Consider the following 18,367-nt stretch of genomic DNA (forward strand, 5'->3'; position numbering starts at 1 on the left):
GTGAGGGATCTTGCTGTGTGAGGGATTTTGCTGTGTGTGGGACCTTGTGTGTGGGTCCTTGCTGTGTGAGGGATCTTGCTGTGTGCGGGATCTTGCTGTGTGCGGGATCTTACTGTGTGCGGGATCTTGTGTGAGGGATCTTGCTGTGTGTGGGATCTTGTGTGAGGGATCTTGCTGTGTGTGGGTCCTTGCTGTGTGTGGGACCTCGCAGTGTGTGGGATCTTGCTGTGTGTGGGTCCTTGCTGTGTGTGGGTCCTTGCTGTGTGTGGGATCTTGTTGTGTGAGGGATCTTGTTGTGTGAGGGATCTTGTTGTGTGAGGGACCTCGCTGTGTGAGGGATCTTGCTGTGTACGGGATCTTGCTGTGTGCGGGATCTTGCTGTGTGAGGGACCTCGCTGTGTGTGGGATCTTGCTGTGTGAGAGACCTCGCTGTATGAGGGGCCTCGCTGTGAGAGGGGCCTTGCTGTGTGAGGGATATCGCTGTGTGAGGGATATCGCTGTGTGAGGGTGCTCGCTGTGTGATGGACCTCGTCGTGTGAGGGGGCTCGCTGTGTGAGGGTGCTCGCTGTGTGTTGGACCTCGTTGTGTGAGGGACCTCGCTGTGTAAGGGACCTCGCTGTGTGAGGGACCTCGCTGTGTGAGGGAGCTCGCTGTGTGAGGGAGCTCGCTGTGTGCGGGATCTTGCTGTGTGAGGGTCCTCGCTGTGTGAGGGTCCTCGCTGTGTGAGGGATCTTGCTGTGTGAGGGACCTCGCTGTGTGTGGGATCTTGCTGTGTGCGGGACTTTGTTGTGTGTGGGATCTTGCTGTGTGAGGGACCTTGCTGTGTGCGGGATGTTGCTGTGTGAGGGATCTTGCTATGTGTGGGTCCTTGCTGTGTGTGGGACCTCGCAGTGTGTGGGATCTTGCTGTGGGTCCTTGCTGTGTGTGGGTCCTTGCTGTGTGTGGGTCCTTGCTGTGTGTGGGTCCTTGCTGTGTGTGGGTCCTTGCTGTGTGTGGGATCTTGTGTGTGGGATCTTGTGTGTGGGATCTTGTTGTGTGAGGGATCTTGTTGTGTGAGGGATCTTGTGTGAGGGATCTTGCTGTGTGTGGGACCTTGCTGTGTGTGCATCCTTGCTGTGTGAGGGACCTCGCTGTGTGAGGGATCTTGCTGTGTGCGGGATCTTGCTGCGTGCGGGATCTTGCTGTGTGAGGGACCTCGCTGTGTGTGGGATCTTGCTGTGTGAGGGACCTCGCTGTATGAGGGGCCTCGCTGTGAGAGGGTCCTCGCTGTGAGAGGGTCCTTGCTGTGAGAGGGTCCTTGCTGTGAGAGGGTCCTTGCTGTGTGAGGGATATCGCTGTGTGAGGGATATCGCTGTGTGAGGGTGCTCGCTGTGTGATGGACTTCGTCGTGTGAGGGAGCTCGCTGTTTGAGGGTGCTCGCTGTGTGTTGGACCTCGTTGTGTGAGGGAGCTCGCTGTGTGAGGGACCTCGCTGTGTGAGGGAGCTCGCTGTGTGTGGGTCCTCGCTGTGTGAGGGTCCTCGCTGTGTGAGGGACCTCGCTGTGTGTGGGATCTTGCTGTGTGAGGGACCTCGCTGTGTGGGATCTTGCTGTGTGAGGGACCTTGCTGTGTGAGGGACCTTGCTGTGTGAGGGATCTTGCTGTGTGAGGGATCTTGCTGCGTGAGGGATCTTGCTGCGTGAGGGATCTTGCTGCGTGAGGGATCTTGCTGCGTGAGGGATCTTGCTGCGTGAGGGATCTTGCTGCGTGAGGGATCTTGCTGCGTGAGGGATCTTGCTGTGTGCGGGACTTTGTTGTGTGTGGGATCTTGCTGTGTGTGGGATCTTGCTGTGTGTGGGATCTTGCTGTGTGAGGGATCTTGCTGTGTGAGGGACCTTGCTGTGTGCGGGATCTTGCTGTGTGCGGGTCCTTGCTGTGTGTGGGACCTTGTTGCGCGTGGGATCTTGCTGTGCGTGGGATTTTGCTGTGTGAGGGATCTTGTGTGTGGGATCTTGCTGTTTATGGGTCCTTGCTGTGTGAGGGATCTTGCTGTGTGAGGGATCTTGATGTGTGTGTGGGTCCTTGCTGTGTGTGGGTCCTTGCTGTGTGTGGGATCTTGCTGTGTGAGGGATCTTGCTGTGTGAGGGATCTTGCTGTGTGAGGGTCCTTGCTGTGTATGTGATCTTGCTGTGTGAGGGATCTTGCTGTGTGAGGGATCTTGCTGTGTGAGGGATCTTGCTGTGTGTGGGTCCTTGCTGTGTATGGGATCTTGCTGTGTGAGGGATCTTGCTGTGTGAGGGATCTTGCTGTGTGAGGGATCTTGCTGTGTGAGGGATCTTGCTGAGTGTGGGTCCTTGCTGTGTGTGGGTCCTTGCTGTGTGTGGGATCTTGCTGTGTGAGGGATCTTGTTGTGTGAGGGATCTTGCTGTGTGAGGGATCTTGCTGTGTGTGGGTCCTTGCTGTGTGTGGGTCCTTGCTGTGTGTGGGATCTTGCTGTGTGAGGGATCTTGCTGTGTGAGGGATCTTGCTGTGTGTGGGTCCTTGCTGTGTGAGGGATCTTGCTGTGTGAGGGATCTTGCTGTGTGAGGGATCTTGCTGTGTGAGGGACCTCGCTGTGTGAGGGACCTTGTGTGAGGGACCGTTTTGTGTGCGAGACCTTGCTGTGTGCGAGACCTCGCTGTTTGCGGGACCTCGCTGTGTGAGGGACCTCGCTGTGTGCGGGAGCTCGCTGTGTGAGGGTCTTCGCTATGTGATGGAGCTCGCTGTGTGCGGGAGCTCGCTGTGTGAGGGTCTTCACTGTGTGTGGGACCTCGCTGTGTGCGGGACTTCGCTGTGTGTGGGACCTCGCTGTGTGCGGGAGATCGCTGTGTGCGGGACTTCGCTGTGTGCGGGACTTCGCTGTGTGCGGGACTTCGCTGTGTGCGGGACCTCGCTGTGTGCGGGACTTCGCTGTGTGCAGGACCTCACTGTATGAGGGAGATCGCTGTGTGCGGGACTTCGCTGTGTGCGGGAGATCGCTGTGTGTGGGAGCTCGCTGTGTGCGGGACTTCGCTGTGTGCGGGACTTCGCTGTGTGCGGGAGATCGCTGTGTGTGGGAGCTCGCTGTGTGCGGGACTTCGCTGTGTGCGGGACTTCGCTGTGTGCGGGACTTCGCTGTGTGCGGGACCTCGCTGTGTGCGGGAGATCGCTGTGTGCGGGACTTCGCTGTGTGCGGGACTTCGCTGTGTGCGGGACTTCGCTGTGTGCGGGACTTCGCTGTGTGCGGGACCTGGCTGTGTGCGGGAGATCGCTGTGTGCAGGACCTCACTGTATGAGGGAGATCGCTGTGTGCGGGACTTCGCTGTGTGCGGGACTTCGCTGTGTGCGGGAGATCGCTGTGTGTGGGAGCTCGCTGTGTGCGGGACTTCGCTGTGTGCGGGACCTCGCTGTGTGCGGGAGATCGCTGTGTGCGGGACCTCGCTGTGTGCGGGACCTCGCTGTGTGCGGGACCTCGCTGTGTGTGGGACCTCGCTGTGTGCGGGAGCTCGCTGTGTGCGGGACCTCGCTGTGTGCGGGAGATTGCTGTGTGCGGGACTTCGCTGTGAGCGGGACCTCGCTGTGTGAGGGAGATCGCTGTGTGTGGGACCTCGCTGTGTGCGGGAGATTGCTGTGTGCGGGACTTCGCTGTTTGCTGGACCTCGCTGTGTGAGGGAGATCGCTGTGTGCGGGACCTCGCTGTGTGCGGGACCTCGCTGTGTGCGGGACCTCGCTGTGTGCGAGACCTCGCTGTGTGCGGGAGCTCGCTGTGCGTGGGACTTTGCTGTGTGCGGGATATTGCTGTGTGCGGGACCTCGCTGTGTGTGGGAGCTCGCTGTGCGTGGGATTTCGCTGTGTGCAGAACTTTGCTGCGTGCAAATTGACGGCCATGCTTGCCTATGTAACACATTGACTGCATTTTAAAAGTAATTCATTGGACATGAAATACTTTGGGATGTCCTGAGGATGTGAAAGGTGCTACATAAATGCAAATCTTTCTTTTGATCTTGTACCTGTCATTACTACTACTTTCATACGAGGGGAAAAGCTTATAATGGGATGTCTAGTTTGGCTATCCATTCAATGGCCGCCTGAGATGCCAAATGGAGAAATGAGGTGCCTCCCTCAACAGATCTCAGTGGGCAGGTTGATGTGATGTGTTCCATGGTCTGGGACTCATGGCCACAGTCGCACTATGGGTCGTCCCTCATCTTCCACTGGTGGAGCAGGTGGCCGCACCATCCACGCCCTGTGCAGATTGGGTTGAGCGCTGTCCACTGTGTGGGGGGAGGCCGAAGCCAGGGACCTCTGCTGTTGGGTCAGTGATGAGGTGTTTGTTCTTTATGTTGCCCACCTGGATAGTGAGTTGATATCAGCTGCATGAATATTGGCTGCTGTTTCCCAGAATGGCCAGCGCGATTTTAAGCGCTTTCGTGGTGGGCTTTTCAAGTGAATGGGAAGGTCGATTTTGCTCATGAATTTTTCCATCTCGCGGAGCATGGTGGCGTCGCGGCAAATGGCAGGCGGGACAATGTGGGACAGCACCGAGAGCCACTCAGTTGGAGTGGACCTAAGCGACCCTGACACCGTGCTCCTGGCGGCATTTAACTGCACACCCACGATCTTTGTGTGGCGACTGCAGGGCCATGAGGCAGAGCAGTATTCTGCAGCAGAATAGACCGTTGCGGTGCAAAGTGTTCTTGGCTGTGCTCCCCCATGATGTTCAAGTGAGTTTCTGGACCGCGTTCACCCTGGTTTTTACCTGTCATTTAAAGGTATTGCTGTACCAAAAACTCTGTTATCCATTGTGTGATGGGGGGCGGTTTCAGGGTCTGTTGTAAGACTAATTGATAGAGCATGATTGCTATGATTGGTCAACAACTCCATTATCGCTGTATCACGCGACTACCAGCATGGTAGAAGATGAACTTTTTAGTCTATCAATTCCTATGGGGGAGGAAATCGCCTTTATTATATGACAAATAATACGCAGTGACACGTGTACCCTGTGCACCAGATGGCGCTATTCTAGGAAGCTACTCGTAAACTGGCTGTTTGTTCGCTGCTTTGGCACCACAATCATTCATGCCAAGTCTCGTTCGTTTACAGTGAGTCTCACTTGTTTTGGTTTAAAAATGTCACCTATTTTGACATATCTCACTCATAAATCAACACTGCTCAGTCTTAAGCAGGGTTATGATCAGCCTCACTCCTTTTGATCCTGAGTGGACCCCAAAGAGTTCCTTGATTCTGGCAGGTTACGACCAAATTACCACACCACATTTTTTTAATTCCTTACGCCTCAGTCCAGTTCTTAAGGAACATGAGTTCAAGGTTACAAAACAATACAATACTGTCCGAACTTACAACTTAACACAGGGATCCCAAAGCTGAATGGTCTCCATCTTGTCAGAGGCAATTTTGACTTGGAAGGAGTGTGGTTGCTGGTACTCCTGCTGTCAGTGGCACTCTAGTATAAAGCAGGAGGACCTCCAGAAGTCCAACCACAGCGGAGTCCCACATTCTCATGGGTCTGGCATCCAATCTCTACGTAAAAGAAGGAAAAAATACTTGCAGTTCAATAACGCCTTCCACGACCTCAGGACGTCCCAATGCACTTTACAGCCAATTAAGTACTTTTGAAGTGTAGTCACTGTTGTAAAGTAGGGAAACGCGGCAGGCAATTTACACACAGCAAGATCTCACAGACAGCAATGTGAAAATGAGCAGCCAACCTGTTTTAGTGACATCGGTTGAGAGGGAAAAGATGGTTTAACGTCTCATCCAAAAGACGGATGGAAATCTATATACACGGAGCCAAATTTGTTTTTTTATTGCCTACTAACCACGAATTGTGGCTTTGAAAGGACCAACTGGAAGGTAAAGGGAGAGAGCAGCTGGCAGAGGCTGTGGGTCTCCATTTAAATACTGCTGTCCCAGGGGGAAATGCCTGGGATAGGCTATGGCCTGGGAGTAGACATGTGGGTCGAGGAGAGGAGGAAACTTAAAACAGGCAGAACAAATAAATGTGGCACACAAAAAAAACAACCCCTAGAGCTGGGAAGTGCAAGGAAGCGTGGTCATCCCCTTTAATTTTACACCTGATTATTTCTTGATTCTGATTCGATCCAATTCAAAGTGCCAGTGCAGATGGGCTGGAATGAAGTAAAAGGGTAATTCATTGTGAGCCCAGTACAGCCTTTTCAAAGGCCCGCTGCTTACAAAAGCTTTGCTCCTTTCTTCATTGTGCGATTTAAGGGGCCGGACTCGTCCTGAATGAGAAAAGAAAAAAGGTCCCCATCTCTTATTTCATGTGTAAATGAGGTGGGACTCGCGGGTCAAAGGTTATCCAGAGGAGTACTTTGTGCTTAATTATGTCAACGGGAGAAAGAAAAAGAGGGAGTGGAATCTCATTAAAAATCTGCTTTAAAAAAAAACACTGCCCGGGCCTCAAAGATACTGAAGAGAAGGGTTTTGAAAGTTTTGACAAACACCTCTGTGTTCCCTCTGCGAAAGCAGCGTTACAGGGGCCTCGGAGCCAAACACATCCACCTAATCATTGTTGTTCCGCTGCAAGGTCAGTCTTTTTTGACCCTCCCCCTCTTTACCCACCTCTCCCCTGTGTTCGTTAGCTGGCGGACAGGCCGTTCCCAGCACGGCAATCCAGTAATTGGAATCACTGCTGAACCAAGAGAAAGGAGGAGAGGCGATTGTTTGTGGAACGTAAGGCACTTTGAACACGTTTCAGAAGCCTCATTGACGACAGACACACAGTTCTCCCACTGTCAATGGCACTCGCAAAGTGTGGAGACCCACATTTTTGTGGGCCCCACAAGCTCCCATTGATCGCCTAATGGTAAGATTATTTAAAGGAGCAGCGGTGCCAACAAACAGAAATATTTAATTGGTGGAAATCTCTGCTCATTTGAATGGTGTGTATTGGAAGACCCCAGCATCTGCAACATTTGACCCCTTGTGACCCCACCTCATTGTTCTTTGATGTAATGTTTTCCTGACTGACCTGTTTGGACACCATTCACACCTTTGATTGCTGTGATTATCTCCCTGCCGAGGCGTGATAAAGGGCAGTTAGAAAGATTACCTGTAATCATCTGGCATTATTCTCTGACTATATATGCTGTGTCTATATGCATCTCTCCACTTCACCTGACGAAGGAGCAGCGCTCCGAAAGCTTGTGATTTCAAATAAAGCTGTTGGACTATAACCTTGTGTTGTGTGACTTCTTACATTTGTCCACCCCAGTCCAACACCGGCATCTCCACACCTTGAACTGGGTGAGCAGAGATTTTCACCAATTAAAATATTGGGAAGATCGAAGCCAGTGTCTTTGGTCCCCGCCAAAAACTCCTTCCCTAGCCACCGACTTCATCGATATATCTGACCACTGCTGAACCAGACTATTCGCAACTTATTGAGTAGAATGGGCCTATACTCCCTGGAGTTTAGAAGAATGAGAGGTGATCTAATTGAAACATATAAAATTCTTAGCGGGCTTGACAGGGTAGATGCTGAGAGTCTGTTTCCCCTGGCCGAAGAATCTAGAACTAGGGGTCATAGTCTCAGGATAAGGGGTCGGCCGTTTAGGACTGAGATGAGGAGAAATTTCTTCACTGAATGGGTTGTGAATCTTTGGAATTCTCTACCCCAGGGATTTGATGCTCAGTCGTTGAGTGTATTCAAGACTGAGATCAATAGATTTTTGGGCACTAAGGGAATCAAGGGATATGGGGATCGGGCGGGAAAGTGGAGTTGATGTAGAAGTTCAGCCATGATCTTATTGAATGGCGGAGCAGGCTCGATGGGCCGTATGGCCTACTCCTGCTCCTAATTCTTATGTTTTGTTCTTATGCGACTGTGGTGTCGTATTTGACCCCGAGATGAGCTTCCGACCCCATATCCTCTCCACCATCAAGACCGCCTACTTCCATCACCTTAACATCGCCCATCTCCGCTCCTGCCTCAGCTCATCTGCTGAAACCCTCATCAAAACATTTGTTACCTCTAGACTCGACTATTCCAAGGCTCTCTTGGCTGGTCTCCCACCTTGCACCCTCCATAAACTTGAGCTTGTCCAAAGCTCCTCTGCCCGTATTCTAACTCACACCAAGTCCCATTCACCCATTACCCCTGTGCTCACTGACCTATATTGGCTCCTGGTCCAGCAACAATGCAATTTTAAAATTCTCATCCTTGTGTTCAAAACCCTCCAGGGCCTCACCCCTCCATATCTCCGCCTCCTCCATCCCTACAACCATCCGAGATCTGTGCGCTCCTCCAATTCTGGCCTCTTGCGCATCCCCGATTTTCATCGCGCCATTATTGTCTGTCGCGCCTTCAGTTGTCTAGGCCTTAAACTCTGGAATTCCCTCCTGAAACCTCTCCGTCTCTCTACCTCTCTCTCCTCCTTTAAGACGCTCCTTAAAACCTACCTCTTTGACCAAGGTTTTGGACACCTGTCCTACTGACTGGCTTGCTATGTTACTTCAGAGGTCAATTGTTGTGGGACTGGAGTCACACATAGGCCAGACTGGGTAAGGGCAGCAGGTTACCTCCCTTAAAGGACATCAGAAAAGAAGTTGGGTTTTTACGACAATCCGACAACTTCATGGTCACTTTCACTGATACCAGCTTTTGAGCTCAAATTCTCAAACTGCGATGGGGGATTTGAACTCACGCTGTCTGCATTATTAGTCCAGGCCTCCAGACTACACATATGTAATGGAAAGCCACTTGTTTTGTTTCGTGAATGAATGGATCCTTGGTATCTTGGAGTGGAAAGGTCTGGGTTTGTCTGGCGATGCTTTTGTGGGACCATTCCGCCCAACCTGCCTGTGCCACTCTCCTTTGTTTATTTTGCTCCCACTTGCTGCTCCTGCTCAAGAAAGACTTGCATTTCTATAGCACCTTTCACGAAACTTAGGACTTCCCAAAGTGCTTTGCAGCCAATGAAGTACTTTTTGAAGTGTAATCACTGTTGTAATGTAGGAAACGCCGTAACCAATTTGCACAGCAAGCTCCCACAAACAGCAATGTGATAATGACCAGATCAGCTGTTATAGTGATGTTGGTTGAAGGATAAATATTGGCCAGGACACTGGGGAGAACTCCCCTACTCTTCTTTGAAATGGTGCCGTGGGATCTTTTAGGTCCACCTGAGAGAGCAGACGGGGCCTCGGTTTAACGTCTCACCCAAAAGACGGCACCTCCGACAGTGCAGGACTCCCTCAGTGTCAGTCTGGATTATGTGCTCAAGACTCTCGGCCGGAGACCCGTGATACCTACTCGTGAAATGGTGGGAAGCCAGCTCTACACTTTTAATTTTCAGCAGCTCATGCAGTGAGTCCTTTATATCAGGGGTGCCCACCCAACCTTTTGGAACAGTGGGCCGATCCATGCATCACTGAGCGAGCCACGTCTGATTAAATCACTTTTAGGCGAACCAGAAACATGATTAAACAACTTGCCCGTCTTCCAATATATGTTTTTGCTTAAATTTGTGTCCTTGGACCATTCTATTTCCATCTCCGCCATTCTCTCACTCTCTTCTCTCCTCACATCTCATTCTGATAAGACGGCACCTCCGACAGTTCAGCACTCTCTCAGTACTGTACTGGCGTGTCAGCATAGATTACGTGCTCAAATCTCTGGAATGGGACTTGCACCCACAACCCCCTGACCCAGAGACGAGAGTGCTACCAACTGAGCCAGGGCCGACACCAGCTTTGATGAGAGTTGCAGGTGGGGTGGATTTTCAACTTGTTGCCCGGGCGTGAATTTTCCAACCATTATGGAAACCTCCTGATTTCTATAACGGGCGGTCGATCCGTAACGCCAGGGCGCCAGGTTGAAAATCCACTCCACCATCTTGAGGACAGAAGGCAAAAAAAAACCTCGGAGAAACACAAGGGAAGTGAATCGCTCACTCACTAACGGGTTGTCTGGCTGATTTACAATCACCCCATTGCTTACAGAAGAGCATTTCAGGAGGGAAAAATAATGACCAGCTCTCTGTTAAAGATGAAGGATTAATGTGCCTTGTTATCTTCGAAACAAGCTGCCGGTACTCAGCAAAGAAACACTGTCAGGTGTGAATGACATGTTCTATTGTCAAACAAACCCTTATTACATTGTCAAGGATGGTGTGAAAGAGCAGCAGCAGTGCCTTAAGAATTCCTTATCTAGGGAATACCCTGACCTCCTGCAGAGTTTCAATCCACATTGTTCAGGAGAGTAAGGGAGGCTGGCTTTTACAGCCTCTGCTCCAATTGCCTTTTTGTTGCTCGCAGTACTGGGATGTGTCAGTGCAGAGAGAGAGAGAGGCTGGCTGTGGGGGAGGTTCTGGCGATCGAGTTTAATTTACTGGGCCTTGCTGTCAATGGCGTCCTTTTCCTCCTCGCCTTCAGAGGTCAAGTGACAGTTTTTCCACAATTTTGAGAGAAGCTTCTGAGTGCCAGTTAATCTGTGTAATGCTGCACTAATCACAAAATATTACTGAGTGGGTGAATGTATGGTACCTAACCAAGCCTTACAGACCAGGGTTTGTGCCAATTCGATGCCCAGCTCATGCCGAGTTATCTTATGCCAGCTGGGCCAGTATCGGGAGGGTAAGCTGGTGCTCGAAGTCCACATATGTGAATTTCAGGATAAGACTTGCATTTATATAGTGCCTTTCATGACCACCGGACGTCTCAAAGCACTTTACAGCCGATGAGGTATTTTTGGAGTGTAGTCACTGTTGTAATGTGGGAAACATGGCAGCCGATTTGCGCACAGCAAGCTCCCACAAACAGCAATGTGATAATGACCAGATAATCTGTTTTGTTATGTTAGTTGAGGGATAAATATTGGCCAGGACACCCAAAGTGCTTTACAGCCAATGAAGTACTTTTAAAGTGTGATCTCCAGTGTGGGTCTGCCCGAAACTTGAACCTTTTCATCTGAGACCACTGTGACCAACGTTCCCTGTAAACCGCGCGGCCGCACAGCTCTCTGCTGGTCCTGCGCAGCCCGGGACCGGCTTTTCTGAGGGAGTACTGCACTGTCGGAGGTGCCGTCTTTCGGATGAGACGTTAAACCGAAACCCCACCTGCTCTCTCAGGTGGGCGTAAAAGACCCCATGCCACTATTTCGAAGAAGAGCAGGGGAGTCATCCCTGGTGTCCAGGCCAATATTTATCCCTCAACCAACGTAACAAACAAAAACAGATTATCTGGTCAATATCATATTGCTGTTTGTGGGACCTTGCTGTGCGCAAATTGGCTGCCATGTTTCCCACATTACAACAGTGACGCCACTACAAAAGTACTTCATTGGCTGTAAAGCGCTTTGAGACGTCCGGTGGTCATGAAAGGCGCTATAGAAATGCAAGTCTTTCTTTTTTCTTTTATGTTAAAATTCTGTGTGAACCTGTGAATGGGCCATGCAGCCCCTTAAAGGGACTGCGCACCCAAAAAAAATTATGGGGAACATTGACTGTGATCCTGCCCCGTTTTCCTGGGTTGAGTCGATTAAATATGGAGGGCGGTACGTCCGCTGTGGAACATGGGAGCCCAACACTTGGAGGGTGGGGTGGGGGGGGAGGAGCTGCCGAGCTGCTGCAGCCCTGCCCTCGCTTTGGCAGTCCCTTTAAGCTGTCCCTTAAGAGTGAGATTGGTTCCCCTTCACGTGTTGGCTGGACAGTTAGTGACTATCCGGCCGACACGTGAAGGGGAACCAATCTCACTTACTGGCTTCGGACAACAGAGACCTCCCAGCACCACATCCGTGCAGCTATTGGACGTCCTGAGATCATGAAAGGCGCTACATAAATGCGAGTCTTTTTTTATTGATTCAGGGAGGCAGGACTGGGGCATAAAACGAGGGAAATTCAACAGTCCCACAAACCCCTGCCTTCCTGCCATCATTTGCTTGTGACAGACGGGCAGGCAGCAGCGGAAAAAGCGGAGGGGCTGAGGAAAATCTCCCCGTCGGCTTTTTGGAGCCGGGGATTCAACGGATGACCTCCCTACAATCTCGCCTGAGGTCGTGAGAGGTGTTATATAAATACAAGTTTTTGTTTCTACAATAACAACTTATACTTAACGTTATAAAACGTCCCAAGGTGCTTCACAGGAGCGTAATCAGACAACAAGTGACACTGAGCCAAAGAAAGAGACATTCGGACAGGTGAGTTTCAAGGAGTGTCTTAAAGGAGGAGAGGTTTAGGGAGGGAATCCAGAGCTTAGGGCCCAGACAGCTGAAGGGACGGCACATCAGTGGTGGGACGGCCATCAGTGGTGGGACGGCCATCAGTGGTGGGACGGCCATCAGTGGTGGGACGGCCATCAGTGGTGGGACGGCCATCAGTGGTGAGACGGTCATCAGTGGTGGGACGGCCATCAGTGGTGGGACGGCCATCAGTGGTGGGACGGCCATCAGTGGTGGGACGGCACATCAGTGGTGGGACGGCCATCGGTGGTGGGACGGCCATCGGTGGTGGGAACGGCCATCGGTGGTGGGACGGCCATCGGTGGTGGGACGGCCATCGGTGGTGGGACGAAGGAAGTGGGGGAATATACAAGAGGCCAGAATTGGAGGAACACAGAGTTCTCGGAGGATTGTAGGGCTGGAGGAGCTTAAAGAGATAGGGAGGGGCGAGGTCAAGGAGCGAGTTGAACGTAAGGATGAGAATTTTAAATTCAAAGCGTTGGTGAACTAGGAGCCAATGTAGGTCAGCGAGCACAACAGCCCTGTGAAATAACAAAGAGGATAATAACAGTCTCATTTCAGCTTTACTTTCCCAACCTCAAGCTCGGCTCCAGCAGTTGGCTCTTTTATCTTGCTGGTAGTTCAGGACAGCCCCACTATACTGTTCTCCCATGTGTGTCCTGTTTATTCTATCTCACCGTAGGCCCAATGGACTCCAGTTGGGAACCTGTTGTCTGCACCTGTTGTCACATTGGGTCTCGTTTCCAATTGGAGCATTTTCATTGGGCAGCTTTAATATGATTGACACATCATACACACTCGGTGGACTCCATGCTATTAAAGGTCTGAAGGCAGTGCCGGAGAATAGGGCGGCACCTCACAATGTGGGTGTCCACTGATGATGGAACAAGGCAGGTCACCTCATTTACAGCCACAAGTGCGGCCTATGACAGGAGAACCGTGTGCTCACTGCCCACTGTAAAAGCGCCCTGTAATTGGAATGTACGTCAACTGCTGCTACTTAGTCCAACCCTTGGGTGCATGAGAGAGCAAGAACAAAGTAACCTTCATTACTTAACCGCATTAGGAAACTCCCACATGCATGCTGTGGAAGTTGTCATATCAGTTTATTCTCACCCTTTGTGAATTGGCCCTCGCCCCATTCAGGCGGTTTTGTTATGCGACTAATATGGCAGGGAGCAGGACAACAAGGTCACCTTAGTCCTATTTAAAGGGCTTTTTATATCGGCCTTCTTGTAAGTCAGATTCCAGGAGCAGGTTTCCCGGGAGCCTGCCCTCGGCGTTTATCCGGTTAAATCTGATCTCCGTGCACCAGCGGCAGACCTGTTGATCCAACTGCTACCATCCAGGAGCCGACGAGACCCAGTCAGCCAGTCGATCCAATCCAGGGTAGGGGTCTAAGACCTGAAACGTCGACCAATGGAGTGACCTCCCTCTCTGCGCAGATGCTGCCTGACCTGCTGAGTATTTCCAGCTTCTTCTCTCTTTTTGCTAACTGTCTGCCACTAGTCTACGGAAAGCAGAACTAATAGAATAAACACCAGGATGATAAACTCTCCAAAGAAAGCCATTATAAAGGCAGCTTATATTACTGCTGCTAACTCTGTTTCTCCCCCACAACCCCCTCGCCCAGCTTTCTCTCCTCTTCTCTGGAAGGCATTCCACAGGCATTCACCATCTTCTGGTATCTCACCCATGTGCCCATTTGTAAGCCTAGCCAGTGAATGTTGGGAGACTATTTGTACTGTGTGGGGGTGCAGGGGGAAAGGAGACTCACAGCTGGGCGCGATTCTATCCCTATCCGTAAAAGATGCTACAACACTATTTCAGAGGAGAGTATGAGCGGGGATTCTCCCCTGTGTCCTGGCCAATATTTATCCCTCAACCAACACCTAAAACAGATGGTCTGGTCATTTATCTCAATGCTGTTTGTGGGACCTTGCTGTGCGTAAATTGGCTACTGCGTTTCCTACATTACACTTCAAAGGTACTTCATTGGCTGTAAAGCACGTTGGGACATCCTGAGGTTGTGAAAGACGCTATATAAATGCAAGTTGGTCTTTTCTTTTAGAGAGGCTGTTAATTCTGGTTTATTTTTCTTATTTTGCAAAGTTCCAGGCAAGGCACTTTACAGGACCCTATGTAAATAGGTGGAGTTTACTTACCCCGGAATATCTGACCTTTCGATTCACCCTCAGTGTCTAACTGGTCTTTGATGCAGCAGATTCACGCCAGCCTGATATAAGTAGCCTTGATGTGACTCGCTTCCCAGGGCTGCCATGTTGAAGGTGGCGATAGGCCCCGGGAAGCAGGGGTGCAAGTGGAGTGCACGCAGTGGTAAAGGCTCCCAGATCCCTCAGTGGAGGGAGAGTGCCCTATCGAGGCATCCTCTCCCTCCAATCCAGGCCCAGGACCTACCTGCTGAAGGTTTCAGTCTCAGCCGAGGCCTTCAGTAGGAGCCTTGCTGCCATCTTGGGGGCGCTCCTGCCCCTTTAAGGACCCTCAGTGCCTCTGCTGGTGCTGCACTGGCAGGGTGCCACTCGGCGGTGTCCGCTGCGCAATGCAAATGACCCCAACGTAGGGAAGTGGGTCACGATAAGGTGGATTCGGAAGGGTAGGTGGCTGTCCCGCCCTACTGGATATACCCTTGAAGAGGATGATTCCAGCCTCACTGTCTAACTTGATACGTGAAGCAAGTCCATTTGTGTGAGGTACCAGGGAGCCGTCAGCGTCCACGATAACCGTACCCAAACGTGAGTCAGTGCCATCGGGACGGTGTTAATGCCAGGTGTTGATTCCCTGGGGAGCTGACTACTTTAAGTGGAGAGTTGGGGGAGGGAGGGTGTTGCGAAGTAGCTGGGGAAAATGGCTTCAAAGTAAAATTGCTGGTTCTTACCAGGCATTAAGTGATTGAAGACAAATCAGAACATGGAGCTGAAGGGCCTCGTCAGTGCTGAGGCCTGCATTGAACCGGTCATTTTGAGTTTGCACAGCAGGTGCTACTTGTTGCTAGCTAAGATTCAAAGATTATCGTTAATTAGTGTTTAAAAAAGAAGAAATCTTTTAAAGATGGCCTTTGGCCAAGGTGCCTCGAAGCAGATGGTGAGGTTTCATTCACAATCTTTTCTTTCTTTGCCAATTTCTTCCCTTCAGGCGAACTCGCCTGTAATGTTGAATCTCACAGGTTCCAACATGGCAGCCAGCCCACAGCAGCTGCACAGAGAACTCCACCCAGCCTAGGCCTGGCCTGCCTGGTTTACTTACTCTGCAAGCCTGGCTGGATGAATTGCTGAGATTATCTTGCAAAGGAAAATAATAAACAAAAAGATGTTATTATTCTGAAAATGTTTGTCCGTACAATGTTTGGTTCCGTCCTCAGAGGTTTGGAGAAAAGCATTTGTGAGTAGCTGTGGTTCTCAGCCAGAGTCCCTGTTCAAACTGCAGGAAATATCAAAGGGCAGCTCAAATTATGTACTGTCGTACCTGTGTGAAATGCCACATTTTGATTAGCTGAACACTGTTCATTTTACCTCCGCCAAGTATAATGTGTCAGCAATCTCTGGCACACAGGCAGTACCGGCAGTGTTGCACTGCACAGCTCTGTTCCTTAGCTAGAAGTGGAAGTCTGCTCCCCCCCACCCCCCACCCGATCCAATGGGCAAATGCACGTGTCGTACGGAACAATACAGGCCAGGAGAACCCCTGGTCTCTGAAGTTACTTTATTTTAGTCAGGCCTGCAGTCAGGGACATATAAATGGCCAGCATGTCCCTGAGGCTAGAGAGGAGCAGGCTCCAAGAAATTGAAAAAAGACTTGCATCTGCATAGGGCCTTTTATGACCTCGGGGCACCCCAAAGCGCTTTACAGCCAATGAAGTACTTTTGAAGGGCAGTCACTGTTCTAATGTAAGAAACACGGCAGCCAATTTGTGCACAGCGAAGTCTTACAAACAGCTGCCGCCTGGTACCTCACCAAGTGGCCATTGCAGACGGAGTGTGAGCGGGCTATTCAACTATGGAGGGCCCGATCCTATACTCAACCAGCATCCACAGAGGCACACTTCCCAGCAGAGAGGGCTGGTTCCTGACCAAGAGCAGGAACCCCTGCCTGATATTTTTCCCTCCCTAGGCCAGAGGTGCGGAGGCCAATTGTAGCACACCCTTATTGATAGTACAGATCAAGGATCAAATCATCATTGTCTATACAGTCTGTGCCTTTACAACAGCAACGTATCATGGTGTGGTGTTACAACAACAATTTATAGATGTGCGGTATTACAACAACAACGTATAGTGGTGTGGTGTTACAACAACTTATAGTGGTGTGGTAACAACAACTTATTGTGGTGTGGTGTTACAACAACAACTTATAGTGGTGTGGTGTTACAACAACATATAGTGGTGTGGTAACAACAACTTATTGTGGTGTGGTGTTACAACAACAACGTTTTGTGGTGTGGTGTTACAACAACTTATAGTGGTGTGGTAACAACTTATTGTGGTGTGGTGTTACAACAACAACTTATAGTGGTGTGGTGTTACAACAACTTATAGTGGTGTGGTAACAACAACTTATAGTGGTGTGGTGTTACAACAACAACTTATAGTGGTGTGGTGTTACAACAATGTATAGTGGTGTGGTGTTACAACAACACCTTATAGTGGTGTGGTAACAACAACTTATAGTGGTGTGGTGTTACAACAACAACTTATAGTGGTGTGGCAACAACAACTTATAGTGGTGTGACGTTACAACAACAACTTACAGTGGTGTGGTGTTACAACAACAACTTATAGATGTGCGATACTACAACCACTTATAGTGGTGCGGTGTTACAACAACAACTTATAGTGGTGTGGTGTTGCAACAACTTATCGTGGTGTGGTGTTACAACAACAACTTATAGATGTGTGGTGTTGCAACAACTTCTAATTCTCTCGTGCTCCTCGAGTACAGATAAGATGCTCGAGATGATTACAGGGCGGAGAAAAACAGTGGAAGGGAAAACTGGAGGGGAAAAGGGAAAACCGAAGGAGTTGGTGGTAGCAAAACTTGACATGTTGTTCTAACTTGTTTACTAACCCACTTGTGCCTCTGTTCTGGTTTTCATTTCCGCAGGCAGCTAATGTTTAGGTTCCTCTGACCTCTTCAAAGAAAACAGATGCAGCCCCTCTCACCTTACCTTGCTCTGAATAATTAATTGTGAACAAAACTCAAGAGAAAGGATGCATATTATCCCTCCAATTCTTTTCAGCCTAATTGCAGATTTATCATAAAAGACAAAAGTGGATTGAAACTGTGTACTTGGTAAGACAGCCAGTTTTAATTAACAAAGGATTGATAAAGAAAGTGAATGTTTAAGGCATTGTCTGGTCCCTTTGTACACTTGATTAAACCAGATTGAAATGATGTTTGGCGACTCTGGAGTGTCTCCAACATGTCACAGGTGTGGCATTGCCTCTGTTAAAATATAAAGAAATTTGGTTTTCAGTTTCACTCCATCTCCAGAACCCAAATCTTGCTCCTAGCTGTGATAAAAATGTCTTCAGGTAAAATGCCAAACAGTGTGCTTTTGTTTTATTTCTGTTTTCTCCCTTTTCAACTGACTCTTGTTGGTTCCCTGAGTGCAGTTTGCCCACCAATACCACACACAAGTGCTTATTCTTCATGTGTTAGTCTAGGCGGTGTGTGCACTATTTGACTGGGAGTGGGAGCCCATTAGACCTACCTGAGCATGATCCTTCCTTCTCCTGATGTGTACACACTCGCATGCACACACACACACACATGCACCATATGCACACACAACCACGTAGACGTGCCCACACACACAGACCCGTGCGTGCACATAGACCCCGTGCACGCCCACACACAGACCCCGTGCGCGCCCACACACACAGACCCCATGCGCGTGCGCACACACATCGGGAAAGGAACATGGGACAGGAGTAGGCCATTCAGCCCCTCAGGCCTGTTCTGCCATTCAGTTAGATCAAGGGTGATCTAGCTCACCATGCTGTTATTCATGGAGATTCCCTCTGGGATTCAGTGGTGACTGGCATCTACAGGAAGAGAGAAACCAATTCTTACTGGAATTTTGCAAAGCACAAGAATTCAGAGCAACATCATGAGCGCCAGCAAGTTCT

The 18,367-nt window shown here is 50.1% G+C and overlaps 1 long non-coding RNA gene across 3 annotated transcripts in view; it reads left to right on the forward strand.

Annotated features, from left to right (window-relative positions):
• LOC147104504 (uncharacterized) overlaps positions 1-17,935 on the forward strand; it is a 49,718-nt gene extending 31,783 nt beyond the window's left edge. For 2 of the 3 annotated variants that reach the window (XR_015072346.1, XR_015072347.1), the window contains exon 3: positions 17,340-17,930. This is a non-coding gene — a long non-coding RNA (uncharacterized LOC147104504). Of the gene's footprint in view, positions 1-17,339 lie in introns of all 3 variants that reach the window. The other variant, XR_015072348.1, reaches the window with a different exon arrangement.
• The last annotated feature ends 432 nt before the right edge of the window (positions 17,936-18,367 follow it).

This window comes from Somniosus microcephalus, chromosome 19 (assembly GCF_052327205.1).
Source record: "Somniosus microcephalus isolate GS21.2 chromosome 19, FLI_Smic_1.0, whole genome shotgun sequence".
Taxonomy (NCBI): Eukaryota; Metazoa; Chordata; class Chondrichthyes; order Squaliformes; family Somniosidae; genus Somniosus; species Somniosus microcephalus.